This window comes from Ambystoma mexicanum, chromosome 9, assembly GCF_040938575.1.
Source record: "Ambystoma mexicanum isolate Mex_15411 chromosome 9, UKY_AmexF1_1, whole genome shotgun sequence".
Taxonomy (NCBI): domain Eukaryota; kingdom Metazoa; phylum Chordata; class Amphibia; order Caudata; family Ambystomatidae; genus Ambystoma; species Ambystoma mexicanum.
The window spans coordinates 860,129,753-860,141,972 of record NC_090931.1 but is presented as its reverse complement, the minus strand read 5'-3'; the positions used below and the strand labels follow the sequence as shown (position 1 = coordinate 860,141,972).

The 12,220-nt window shown below is 50.3% G+C and overlaps 1 protein-coding gene across 1 annotated transcript in view; it reads left to right on the top strand.

Moving 5' to 3' along the window:
- ATIC (5-aminoimidazole-4-carboxamide ribonucleotide formyltransferase/IMP cyclohydrolase) overlaps positions 1–12,220 on the top strand; it is a 185,870-nt gene that overhangs the window by 143,774 nt on the left and 29,876 nt on the right. The window lies entirely within an intron of this gene.

Below are 12,220 nucleotides of genomic sequence, written 5' to 3'. Positions count from 1 at the left end.
TTCACTAAACATTTTAATTCATTTACTTATTCATGGCACAATTATCAACATTAAAAATATACACCACATAAAAGTATACAATGTTAGAAAAGTAGTTTTTCCACCACACAGAATCAAGTACACATGCTTGATAATTTCTCTTGTTTTCTACTGCGTACACAATAGCCCAACTTGTATAAGTTTCTGTCCTTGGTGTTAATAACTGGACATTCTTCAGGGGCAGAAGTATGACTTGTGCTGTCTGTAGGCTTTTCTATTCTCTATAATCATGGTTCCTATAAATGAGGGTACATACAAACGCATTACTACGTGGGCATTTTTGGTTCTTTTACTCAACCTAGCCAACCCTAATCACCTATAGGGTGCAACAACATATATTTATTTTATTTATTTATATTGCGCCGGTAGCTCGCAAGCTTCGGGGCGCAGGAACAGGCACACGAGAAACAAGTGACGGGTAACTAACACAAAGCACAAGACAGATATATATAGGATATCGGCCTGGGCCAGAAAGATTTATATGTTTTACTTAAAGATGTAAGTTTTCAATTGTTTTCGAAAGCGTTGATAGTTGGTTTCCATCCTTATCTGGCCCGGAAGGTTGTTCCAAAGGCCTGCTACTGTGACAGGGAAGGATTTGCCTGCTCCATTTTTGAGTCTGAAAGGAGCTTTCGTGATCAGACCATGTTCGGATGATCTTAGCTCTCTGGAGGGCTTATATGGAATGATTTTATTTTTCATGTATGCTGGGGCTTTGCCATATATACATCTGTGTGTGAGCGACTTAAATTGGACTCTTTCCTCGATTTTCAACCAGTGTAGTTCTTTCCTAGCTTCGCTAATATGCTGGTTCCTGGGAATTTGTTTGATGATTCTTACTGCATTATTTTGCAGGACTTGGTAGCTGTGGTAGCAGTTTTTGTTAGAGCCTAGAATTAACGCGTTGCCATAGTCGAGGCGAGATAGAATATACTTTTCTTAATATACATGTGCAGAAAGAAACTTGTAACACTGAATGTATTCAAGTTCATTAACCGTTATAATTCTTGTTAGTCACCTTTAAAGCGGTAGAGAGTTCCCTTATATCTACAATCAATCCTTAAATCGTTTATTCAAAGTTTTTTGTCTTGTCCAAAAATACCTAATAAACACATTTCCCTCTTCATCCAAAGGGAAATGGATATAGGGCTGTAGTTCTCACCTCTGTCTACAGGGTGGATTTTCTCACTTTCAGAGGAGCTTATCAAGTTCTTCTTAAAATTCTTTTTACAAAACGGCCAACACTGTACCGCAATCAATGGGTGTGGATTGCTAGATCTTTTCCTCGCCTAATGTAAAGTACATAAAGATTCATCAGTTTCTTTACAAATCTGAAAACACCTAGATATTAGCATTTATACCAGGTACCCTTACCTCAATATAGGTCGAGCTGCATGAATTAAGCAGGACCTAGGACACCCACTCTTCCATTCACGTGTACTGTAAAAGGGTCATCAACCATTTAGTAGGTCAATTGGATTCCAATGTCAGGTCTTAAGAAAAAAACTATAATACTAAACAGACCCATCATTGTTTATCTAAGGAATCATTAATACTAGCTGAGAGAGTACAAGAAATGTCAACTATACTCAATCCAGCTCTAATCCTTAGCTTACCTCTTAACGGGACAGCATTCCCATATAATTACTCCAGTCTGTGAATCTGTGCTCCTGCCAAACCCAGAGTGAGTAGCCCTTAAATACCCGCGGGATGTTAGTCTCGTCGCGAGTTAGTGACGTGATCACGTCCAACGTAACGTGATGACGTTTCCTTATGTCCCCAATCTTCAATCCATCGTCGTCTGGGTTCCTATGTGTACGGTCATGAAAACAGACCTAAAGCGACCCACACCTTGGATTCGTTTTTATACAATTGGATGTACATTCAAACATTGTTTTTCTTCTTAAACCTTTGTATCATGAATATAATGTACATTCATTATATATAATTCAACACATCACATTTTGGAACAATGAGATTAGAATGTATTTTTAAATCAACAATCTCTGGTTTTACACTACCATTTAGAGCCCCATCCTGAAATGTCACTTCAGACTCTAGAACACTGTAGAACTCCATAGAATTGCCCTAAAAATTGAAAAGTTATTGGTCAGGGCTATTTCCGCACACCATACAATAAATGCATTGCTCACTGGATGGTTATCTTCTCGTTGTAACAGCGTTTCTTCCACTACTTCCAGGGTGGCTCTTTGGGGAATATTGGTGTAAAGGGATTGAATATCCAAACACATCAAAACATCTCTAGTTGGATCAAAAGACATTCCATCTATTTTCACAATGGCGTCCCTGGTGTCCTGTACATAACTTTTCATTTTCTTGACAAATGGACGTAAATAGAAGTCTACAAATTTAGACAAGGTTCCAAAATCGAATTGACACCGAGACAATGGGTCTGCCTGGTGGTTTCTCTTTATTTTTATGTAGTTTCGGTAGGATGTAAAAAGTGGGAATTCTCGCTGTCTACTAGTCAAATAGTCCCCTTCCTGTTTACTCATTAATAGCAGCTCTACTGCTTGGTCTACTTTCGAGGGGATTTGGTCCTTCGACGTATTCCATATCTATGACAGATGTCCACAGCTGTGCTGCTTCGGAACATTTTCGGCGTCTGCGTCCTGCATCGATGATGTCGATGCGCCGTCCCCGAGGACCTCCTCCGACGGCTGACGTCACCCGATGTGATGAGTAGGACGCACGATGCCCGTAGCCTCAGTTCCGTTTTTTCCGCGAACGTGTTAGCTTTGTGAATCTCGGTACGCCTCGATTCTTTGGAGTTTATTGTATTCTTCTCGGTTCTTTGAACCTGTTCAGTTTTTGTGAAAACCTGTTTGTGACGATGTCTACCTAGTCTTCAACCCTGCGTCCGGGCTTCAAGAAATGCAGGGACTGTGGGTCCAAGATGTCGGTAACAGACTCGCACAACGCCAGCTTCTGGTGCCTCAGGGAGGCCCACGACACGGACGACTGTCGACTGCCAGTTGCTCACGGCCAAGGCCTTGCGGGAGCGCAAGAAGTTGTCAGTAGGTAGGGTGACTAAGCCCAGGAAGTAGAGGTCTGCAGGGCTTTCAACGGATGATTCGAGAGGCGACTCTCTGCGTCATCGTCTGAGGTCCAGTGGGTCTCCTTCCAGGAGTCGGTCTCGCCACTCCTCTGCCTCTTCGAGGCATTACCGGAAGTGCCGGCATCGGTCGCCTTCCCCGTCCTCTTCCGAGGACTCCGCCCGTCGGCGGATCGCTTACCCCACCATGCAAGCGACACCGGAGGAATGGGCTTCCTTTGAGAAGAAGATGTTGGCGATTCTTGAATCGCAGGGCACCGGTCCGTCCGCGCCTCCGTGGTCGGTCGTGATCGGTCGAGAGACACCGCTCGCACGCCTTCGGGCTTGGGTGGTCGGCACGGTTTGCGGGAGAGGTCCCGCTCGGACAAGGGTAACCGTTCTCGCCATGCCTGTTCCAGGTACCGGTCCTCGACGCGCTCGACCGCGTGATCCCGTGCCATCTTCGAGGAAGACGTCGACACCTGTGGTGCAGAGGTCGTCGATGACCTCTCTCTCGAGGCTCCGCTTTCGAGGGGGTCGTCGGCGCCTAGGTCGTCTAAGGACACGCTCGGAGCCTTGGCTTGGAGGCCTGTGTCGAAGCTGAGGTCGACGCCGATTCTCTCGGCGTCGACTCGTTCAGCGCCCTCTATGCCTTTCGAGGCGGTGGTGTCGGAGTGGCCCCATGGCACCAGCTGTCTTCCTCTCACCGCCTGCAGTATGAGGGTGATGAGGGCTTGGTTCCGGTTATGGTGCCTGATGAGCTTCTCTCAGGCCATAGCCAATTTGATGCCCTGAGGCAGTCACTGCATGCCAGTGGACTGGACACCTCTCCGGAGGTGGAGTTTTGTAGGCGGGAGCCTGGCACTCATGCCGATTCTTCGTACCAGCGCCTTATGTCTCGGGTCACTGAGTACTTTGGTTGGTCGGCTCCCCCAGGGGAGTTTGTTCAGGATGATCTCACGGACATCCTTGATCTTGGTCCCCCCAACTGACCCGGTACTGCCGTTTCATATGGCTCTGCAGAGAAGGGTGGTGGCGGCTTGGACTGCTCTGGAGTCTCCCGGCAGTGGGCAAGTCTTTGTCGCGAAAATACCAGCCAGCCAGTAGCGACACCTGCTACTTGTCCAGGCACCCCACTCCGGAGAGTTTGGTGGTGCAGGCGGCTACGGCCCTGGCAAAGCGGGCGTTGTATCCTACCATCCCTGCAGATAGGGACGACAAACATTTTGATAGCTTGGCGAAGAAAGTGTTTTCTTCAGGGGGTATGGTGCTTCAGGCGGCCAACTCCGTATGTGCCTTACACACTCTGTGGAACTGTGCTGCATTAGCGGCTGAACATATTCCCGAAGGGGACGAACGGGGTGGTTTCCGTGCTATGGTTCAGGATGGCAAGGATGCCATGTGAGGCCGTTCAGTCGGGTTTGGACATGGCAGATTGTGTCAGCCGGTCCATGGCGGCGAGCACCGTAATACGCAGGCTTGCGTGGTTCGCTGAAGTCGGGGTTCGCTCCTGATGTGCAGTCCCGGCTCCTCAACATGCCCTTTGACGGTGAACATCTTTTTGGCAGCAAGGCTGACTAGAGCCTTGAGAGGTTGCAGACCTCCAAAGCTGCAGCGAAGTCGTTGGGCGCTGCAGTTCGACAACCTCTGCCTTTTCGTTCTAGGGGACAACAATGGAGGGGTGGTTCCTTTCGCTATTACTCGTCCTTCAGTAAAGCGAGAGGAGCTGTCAGTCAAAAGGGTCACCGTAAGAGTGCCAGAGGTGGAAAACTGGGTACTCGAGGTGCCAAGGCCGCTCGGGCAGTTGCCTCGTTGCCCTCAGGCAACGCCGCAGCCGCTACCACTCAGTCATGAGGCCAGGTCCCATGGTTCGCTGGTTGGGGGGAAGGCTGGCGCAGCATCTTGTAGAGTGGCGTGCCATTAATTCAGATGTGTGGGTTCTGGAGATCATAACCCACGGCTACCGTCTTCCCTTTCGGCAGAGGCCTCACGACAATCCACACGGGAACCTCTTTGAAGAGTCCGGATCCGCTCCTTGCGCAGGAAATTAAGCCCTGCTGGAGAAAGGTGCCATAGAACTGGTGCCTGTAGCGGAGAAGAACAAGGGATGGTATTCCCCTTATTTTTTGATTTCGAAGAAAGACTGGGGATTGAGACCCATCATGGACTTGCACGGTTTGAACAAACGCCTCAGGAAGGACAAGTTGAAGATGGTTACTCTCTCAAGTTTCAGAACTGGTTGGTGTCTCTCGACCTCAAGGACACTTACTTCCATGTGCCGATCCATCCCAAGCACAAGAAGTACCTGAGGTTCGCGACTCGCACTTTCAGTTTCGGGTCCTGCCATTCGGATTGACCTCCGCCCGAGGGTTTTCACCAAGCTCATGGTGGTGGCAGCGCATCTCAGGAAAGTGGGGCTTCACGTCTACCCCTACCTGGACGATTGGTTGATCAAAGAGAGCTCTCCTGAGCAAGTCCTGATTCATCTGTCTGTCACCTGCCACTCCCTTCACAAGCTGGGCTTCTCCCTCAATTTAAAGAAGACACATTTGACGCCAACACAGTGCTCGACACATCCCTGGGGCTTTTTCCTCCCCAGGTGAGGGCTCTTCACATTCAGCAGATGGTGCACAAGTTTCAACTTGCCCAGACGCTCCCAGCGTTCGAGTTCTTGAGGTTGCTCGGCCTCATGGAATCCTGCATTCTTCTGGTGCCAGAGGCTCGTCTGCGGATGAGATATTTGCAGTGGGCACTCGAGATGCAGTGGTCGCAATCTTCCGGCAGGATGTCGGACCCTGATCAGGTGCCGCCCTCGGTCGCCCAGGACCTTCTGTGGTGGGCCGTCGAAGGCAATCTGATGAAGGGGGGGGGGCCCAGTTTTGGCTTCCCTGGCCGGAGTTGACGATCGTGACGGACGCATCCCTCATGGAATGGGGAGCTCATGCCAACGAGTTGACAGTCAGCGGTTGTTTGTCTCCTGAGTCCAGACTCCATATCAATCTGTTGGAGCTGAAGGCCGTCAGGCTATCTCTGAAGGCTTTTCTGCCGACTGTGTGAGGAAAGAGTGTCCTGATCCTAACGGACAACAAGGTGGCCATGCACTAACTCAACAAAAAGGGGGGTGGGGTCACTTCCTCTGTGCAGGGAGGCGATGCAGCTCGGGTTCTGGGCCATCCAGCAGGAAGTTTCGATCTCGGCTGTTCATCTGGCCGGGGACGACCATGAGACGGCGGACGCTCTGAGCAGGCAGAGCACGATCTCTCACGAGTGGGAGCTGGCTCAGGAGATTCTCCTGGAGATCTTCGCCCTTTGGGGGGGGGGGACCCCTCAAGTGGATCTCTTCTCCTCCAGTGTCAACCGGAAGTGCGGTTTTGCTCGCGGGAATTTCCTCCAAAAGGAGCCTTAGGAGAAGCGTTCGTGGTGGAGTGCTCGTTCCCACTGCTGTTCGCGTTTCCTCCCGTCCCTGTCATGCCGCAACTACTGCAGAGGTTATGGAGGTTTGGTTCCCGGATGATCCTCATTGCTCCGGAGTGGGCTTGGAGGACGTGGTACCCGTACCTTCTCGACTTGTCCATCTGCCCTCCGCGTCGTCTTCCCTACCGAGACGATCTGCTCTCACGGGGGGAGGGGGGGGGTCAGGTTCTCCATCCAGAGGTCGGATCCCTCAACCTTCACTCTTGGCTTCTGAAAGGTTGAGTTATAAGGATTGGGACCTCCCTGAAGACGTGTTGAAGGTGTTGCTCTCGGCCAGGCGGCCGGCAACAAAGTCTCTGTACCGTTGCCGTAAGTTCTGCGACTGGTGCAGAGTTAAGAATGTGGATCCTTTTCATTCCCATGGTTCTGTTTTTTTCTTGCTTTCCTTGGCCCACAGGGGCTTGCAAGTGGGTACCATTAAAGGTTACCTGGCGGCGCTGTCCATATTTAAGCGCTCGTCTGAAGAATGGTCCCATTTTAAGATTCCTTTAATTTCTCAGTTTTTAAAAGGGCTCACTAATGTCTTTCCTCCGTCACCTTTTCTGGTGCCGGTTGGGATTTGAACCTTGTTCTTAAGTTTCTTATGGGTGCTCCGTTTGAGCCTTTGCATTCTTGAGACTGTTAACTCTTAAAACTCCGCTTTCAGAGTGAGTTAGTTACAGGCACTTTCAGTTACGCCACCCTTCACTGGACAGGGTTGTCCTTCGAGTTCGTCCTTCCTTTCTTGCGAAGGTGGTTTCGGAATTTCATTTGAGCCAGAAGGTGGTTCTTCCGGCGCTCTATCCTCCTCCATATCCTGGTAAGGAAGAGGAGAGGCTCCATAGGCTTGATCCTAGGAGAGCATTGAGCTTTTATATTTTGCGCATGTCCCGTGTCAGAGTGGACGATCAACTTTTCATTGGTTACACTGGAAAGCGTTTGGGGCAAACTGTGACGAAACAGACTTTATCTCGTTGGATTATTTTAGCTATCTGAGTTTTTACCGCTTGGCGGGTAAGGACCCTCCGGCTGGCTTGCTGGCCCATTCTACCAGGGAAGTGGCTGCGTCTACTGCCCTACAGAGGGGTGTTCCGTTACATCTGTGATGCAGCCACCTGGGCTTCGGTACATACTTGTGTACATCACTACTCCCTCGATTCCATCTGAGGGCAGGATCTGGCCTTTGGCAAGGCAGTCCTTTATTCCGCAATTTGATTGGGCATGCTAAATTTGTGTTCTAAATTCTTTTCCCACCTCCCTGCTTGGTACTGCTTTGGGAGTCTGACATAGATGTGTCAGAGGACCCAATCCCCTTGAACAAGTTACTCTTACCTGGTAACTTTCTTTCGATGGGATGGTCCGACGACGTATTCCATATCGCTCCCTTCCCAGCTGCAGAATTTCTTATGCGATTGCAGCTTGCGTTCCGCAAGGCCTTGTGTCTGACTGGCAGAAAACTGGTGTCGCACGTTCTGGCGAAAAACTACAACTGAGGCTTCGTGCGTCCTACTTATCACATCGGGTGACGTCGGAGGAGGTCCTCGGGGACGGTGCATCGACATCGACGCCGAAAATTATTATCTGTCATAGATATGGAATATGTCGTCGGACCATCCCATCGAAAGAACGTTACCAGGTAAGAGAGTAACTTATTCTTCTCATCTTCTGGATGAGGCCAGGACTAGGATCCTGATCAATTTTCGGATAGCTGTTGTTGTCTGCTAATCTGTGGCACTCGTCTATATAATCTCTTTTGTTTAAAATGACGATGGCGCCCCCTTAATCTGCCTGTCGAAACAATCTTGTCATTTTTTCCTAGGTTACGTAAACCACTGATTCCGGCGAATGAGTCTGCGGTGGGGGACAAAGTGGAAGGATTTCTCAGGCCACTAAAATTAGTATGGGTACTCGAGGGTAGATCTTCAAAAAATTCTTGCAAATGTACTTTGCGCATGAAGGCATTGAATTCCAATCTGAATTCAAACGGATTATGATGTTTGGACACTACGAAATTTAGACCTTTGTTCAGACAACGTTCTTCTCTCCTCGGAGAGAGTCTCGCTAGATAAATTGACTACCAACCCCGGTAGCTGCGTGTCTGTATTCGATCCGTTGTCCACGCTCTGCCTAAAAAAGGTGGGTGTCTGGACCCATTTCTGGCACCTTGATTACCTCTTGTATTACGGCCTCTTTGTATTGAGGCATTCGTATTCCTTCCTCTTTGACCACCCATATTGGTATCTTCACTTGCATTAGGTGTCTCGCCTTCACTAGAGCTATAGGACGTATTCCTAAATCTTACTCTACGGTTATTTCTATGTCCACTGGTGGGAGCTCCAAAATTATAATCCTTGGTTAATTTCTCCTCATGACCAGTGATTGGTCTCTGGGTCATACTGCCCCCAGCCAATGACTGCCCTCTACCTAAGCCCATCCTCTGGCAGCCATCTTCAGATTTTTACCGCACGTTCAAGTGTTGTGCGTCCTTCTGCTATAGCTCCTGAGCTTTTACTGCATTTTGCAATTTTTCTTAGTTTTTCTCTATTCTTTTCGGTCAAACGAGCCTCCAGCTTCATCCATCCATAATCCGACAAACGGACCCGTTTTTCAGAACTTTTTATGCCCTTCAAGGGCGATTTATCGTCTAGTTCCCTTCTTGGAGCATTCCCTGGATGTGGACTAAGGAACATTTTCCTGGACGATGGGCACTCCTTTTGCCTTTACTGCCTACATTCCAACGAAACGCACGTGGAGGAGACCTGTGCGTTCTGCAAGGATGTTAGGGAGAATTCTCTGTTTAGGCTGAATTTCCTAACCTAGTGAGTCCCCCAGCAGCTTTGCTGGATTTCTGGAGTTTGTTTTTTTCTCCTGCCAAGAGTGAGTCTCTCTTCCTCATACTCTTGGACATGATTTGAGGGGTTCCTTTGACTGTCAATGTGTTTTATGGGCTATGGAGTCTTTACTCCATAGGGTCTCATGTATTTTTACTATGTGTGTTACACAGCACCCTCAGTGCAGTGACACAGGGGGGGTCAGTGACACCCCACCATAGACTCCATACCCTGGGACTGACTACTGTCTCCCAGGGCATGTAAAGTCACCATTGGCTTAACTAGTCCCAAATTATGAACAGAAACAAGTACAAACCATCATATTGTGGACGTACTGGTTGGGGCAATTCGATTGCCCCGGGGTCTGTTAGTCGTGGGGGCACGTCTCCGTCCCCCCTGATCGAGTTTTGGCTGGTGGCAGTGGATACTACTTTTTATATTCGACCGCGAATATATCCCTATGGGATTTTCCCATTGTTCGAGGCTACCAACTTTAATTATTTAATTCTCATAGCCTTGAACATACCGCCGGTTTATTTATTTAATATTAATTCGCTGGTTGGTATTTTTTGCCAGAACTCGATTCTAAAATGGTGTTTATGTTCTCTTCTGTGACTCCAACCCAAGTCGAGTCCTTTGTTCCACTTTTTGGCGGCCTTCTCCACAGAAGCCTCCAAAAGTGGTGCCACTCTGTCTGGGTACCACAGGGCGTTTGGGAGGGGGTTTAGGCATCCTGGACTGAGTTACCTTGGTAACTCAAGTCGCACTCTTGTGTGATTGGCCCAAGTGGTGAGCTGGCCGGCTCACCACTTAGCATGTTTGATTGACAGCTAGGCTGAGTGAATGGGGGTGTGCTGCATAAAAGCCGGGCTTTTGAGACTGGAACTTTAGAAGTCGCCACAGGACCTGAAAATCTGACGAGGGAGAAGCTGAGCCGACCTGCTACGACGACACCACTGGTGGAGCCCTGAGGAACCGACTCACCACTTCCCGACGAACGAGAAGATCCCCCCCCCCCTGGCTGGAGAGACTTCTTCCTCTGACTGGTGGGCACAACCAGTTTACCTTTTTCTCGCAGGTTTCTGCCTAACAAAGGATATGGTGCCTTGCACCATGAAGGACTGTCGCAAGCGGCTCTCTGAGTGGGTCCAGTCAAAGATCCCTGGGCAGCAGGCAGCACCCAGTAAGAGGAAATCTGAGCCGTCTTCTAAGACTTGAGGGTGCTCCAACGACGAGGGCCCAACACAAGGCAAAGCACCACGGACACCGGGAGTCCAATTTGGTACGGGTTCCTCGGCGGCCAAGTCAAGAACTGCATCTCCGGCACCCTCGACCACGAGCCAACGCTCCTGGTCAGCGAAGAAAGTCTGAGCATCCGGGTTAACTTCTGGAGAAGTCCCAGCCGACTCAGATGGAGAAAGCCAAGGGGGAGCGGGGCGCTGACTCTACCTCACCCCCAAGGTAAAGACCTCCAGTTTGCCCAAGGTCGTGAAGGCCCAGGTTCACCAGTCAAAGTCCTCCACGGAAGGTAATACTCCAAAGGCTTCGGTGGTGGCTCGTTGTCCTATCGTCAACCGTCCTGCTCTTTGGCTCAGGAAGCTTACAGGTGCCGCAGCCGTCGTCGCCAAGGTGGCACACCCACGGCAGAGCAGGATTGAAATGTCTGGACCTCACCCGCGCACCCCGGTGGGAGGCCAGCTGGCGCACTTCATCAGCATGTAGAAGTCCATCTCCACCGACTGTTTGGTGCTGGATGCCCTGGCCCACAGACACACCCTGGAATTTCAACGAAGTGCCTGTGCATTCTAACGGTGGCCAGGAAGGAAAACCACATCCCTCAACTTCTGCTGGAGGTACGGGCCATGCTGATGAAGGGCGCAATAGAACTCGTCCCAAAAAGGCTCGAGTACTTCCTTGTCGGAAATAAGACTGGCGGTTGGAGACCCATAGTAGACCTCTGCCGCCTCAACTACATCAGGTCCCAGAAGTTTCGGATGTCACCCTTCAGCATGAGCTGGGGCAACTGGAAGAAGGGGATTTCCTATCGTCGCCCGACCTGGAGGATGCCCATTTCCACATCCCCATGAGGTTCTGCGCTTCGTGGTCCAAGGGCAGCATTACCAATTCAAAACCCTTCTCACCAAGGGTTTTCACCAAGTGTCTGGCGCCAGTGGCGGCGTGGTTGTGACTGAAGGGGATTCACGTCTACCCCAACCTGGAAAATGGGCTCATCCAGGCAACGCCGAGGGAGACGGCCGCCGAACACACGCCGGGGACAGTCTGTCTACTCACGGAACTGGGGTTCTCGATAAACTTTGAAGTCCTGCTTGGTGCCATCGCAGGATGTGCTGTTTCTGGGGTCCCGGCTCACACGTTGTCGTGTCTGGCGTCCCCGTCTGAGGAGAGAATAGCGGCCATCCTGGGCAAGGTACAACGGCTGTTGACCCTGAAGATCGCATGGGTGAGGTCCATCCAGTCCCTCCTCGGCATGATGTCATTGTGCATTTACCTCGTGCGCATCTGCAGGTTGTGGATGCGACTGCTGCAGGAGTTCCTTGACACCCGTTGGATCCAGGTATCGGGAAATTTCGAGGACAAGATCACCCTCAACAAGGGTTTCCGTCGAGCGAGTGGTGGGGGGGGTCTGCATCTGTCAGCGGGCATATATTTCCAGACCCCGAACCCCCCCCCGCACCAGGAGACGGTCACGACAGACATATCCTTGGATGGGGTGCACACCGGTTGTCTCCTTGCAAGAGGCCTGTGGCTGCCGGAGAAGTCATTGCACATAATGTTCTGGAGCTACGGGCCGTGCTTTGGGCAATCGAGTCTTCTGTCCCTC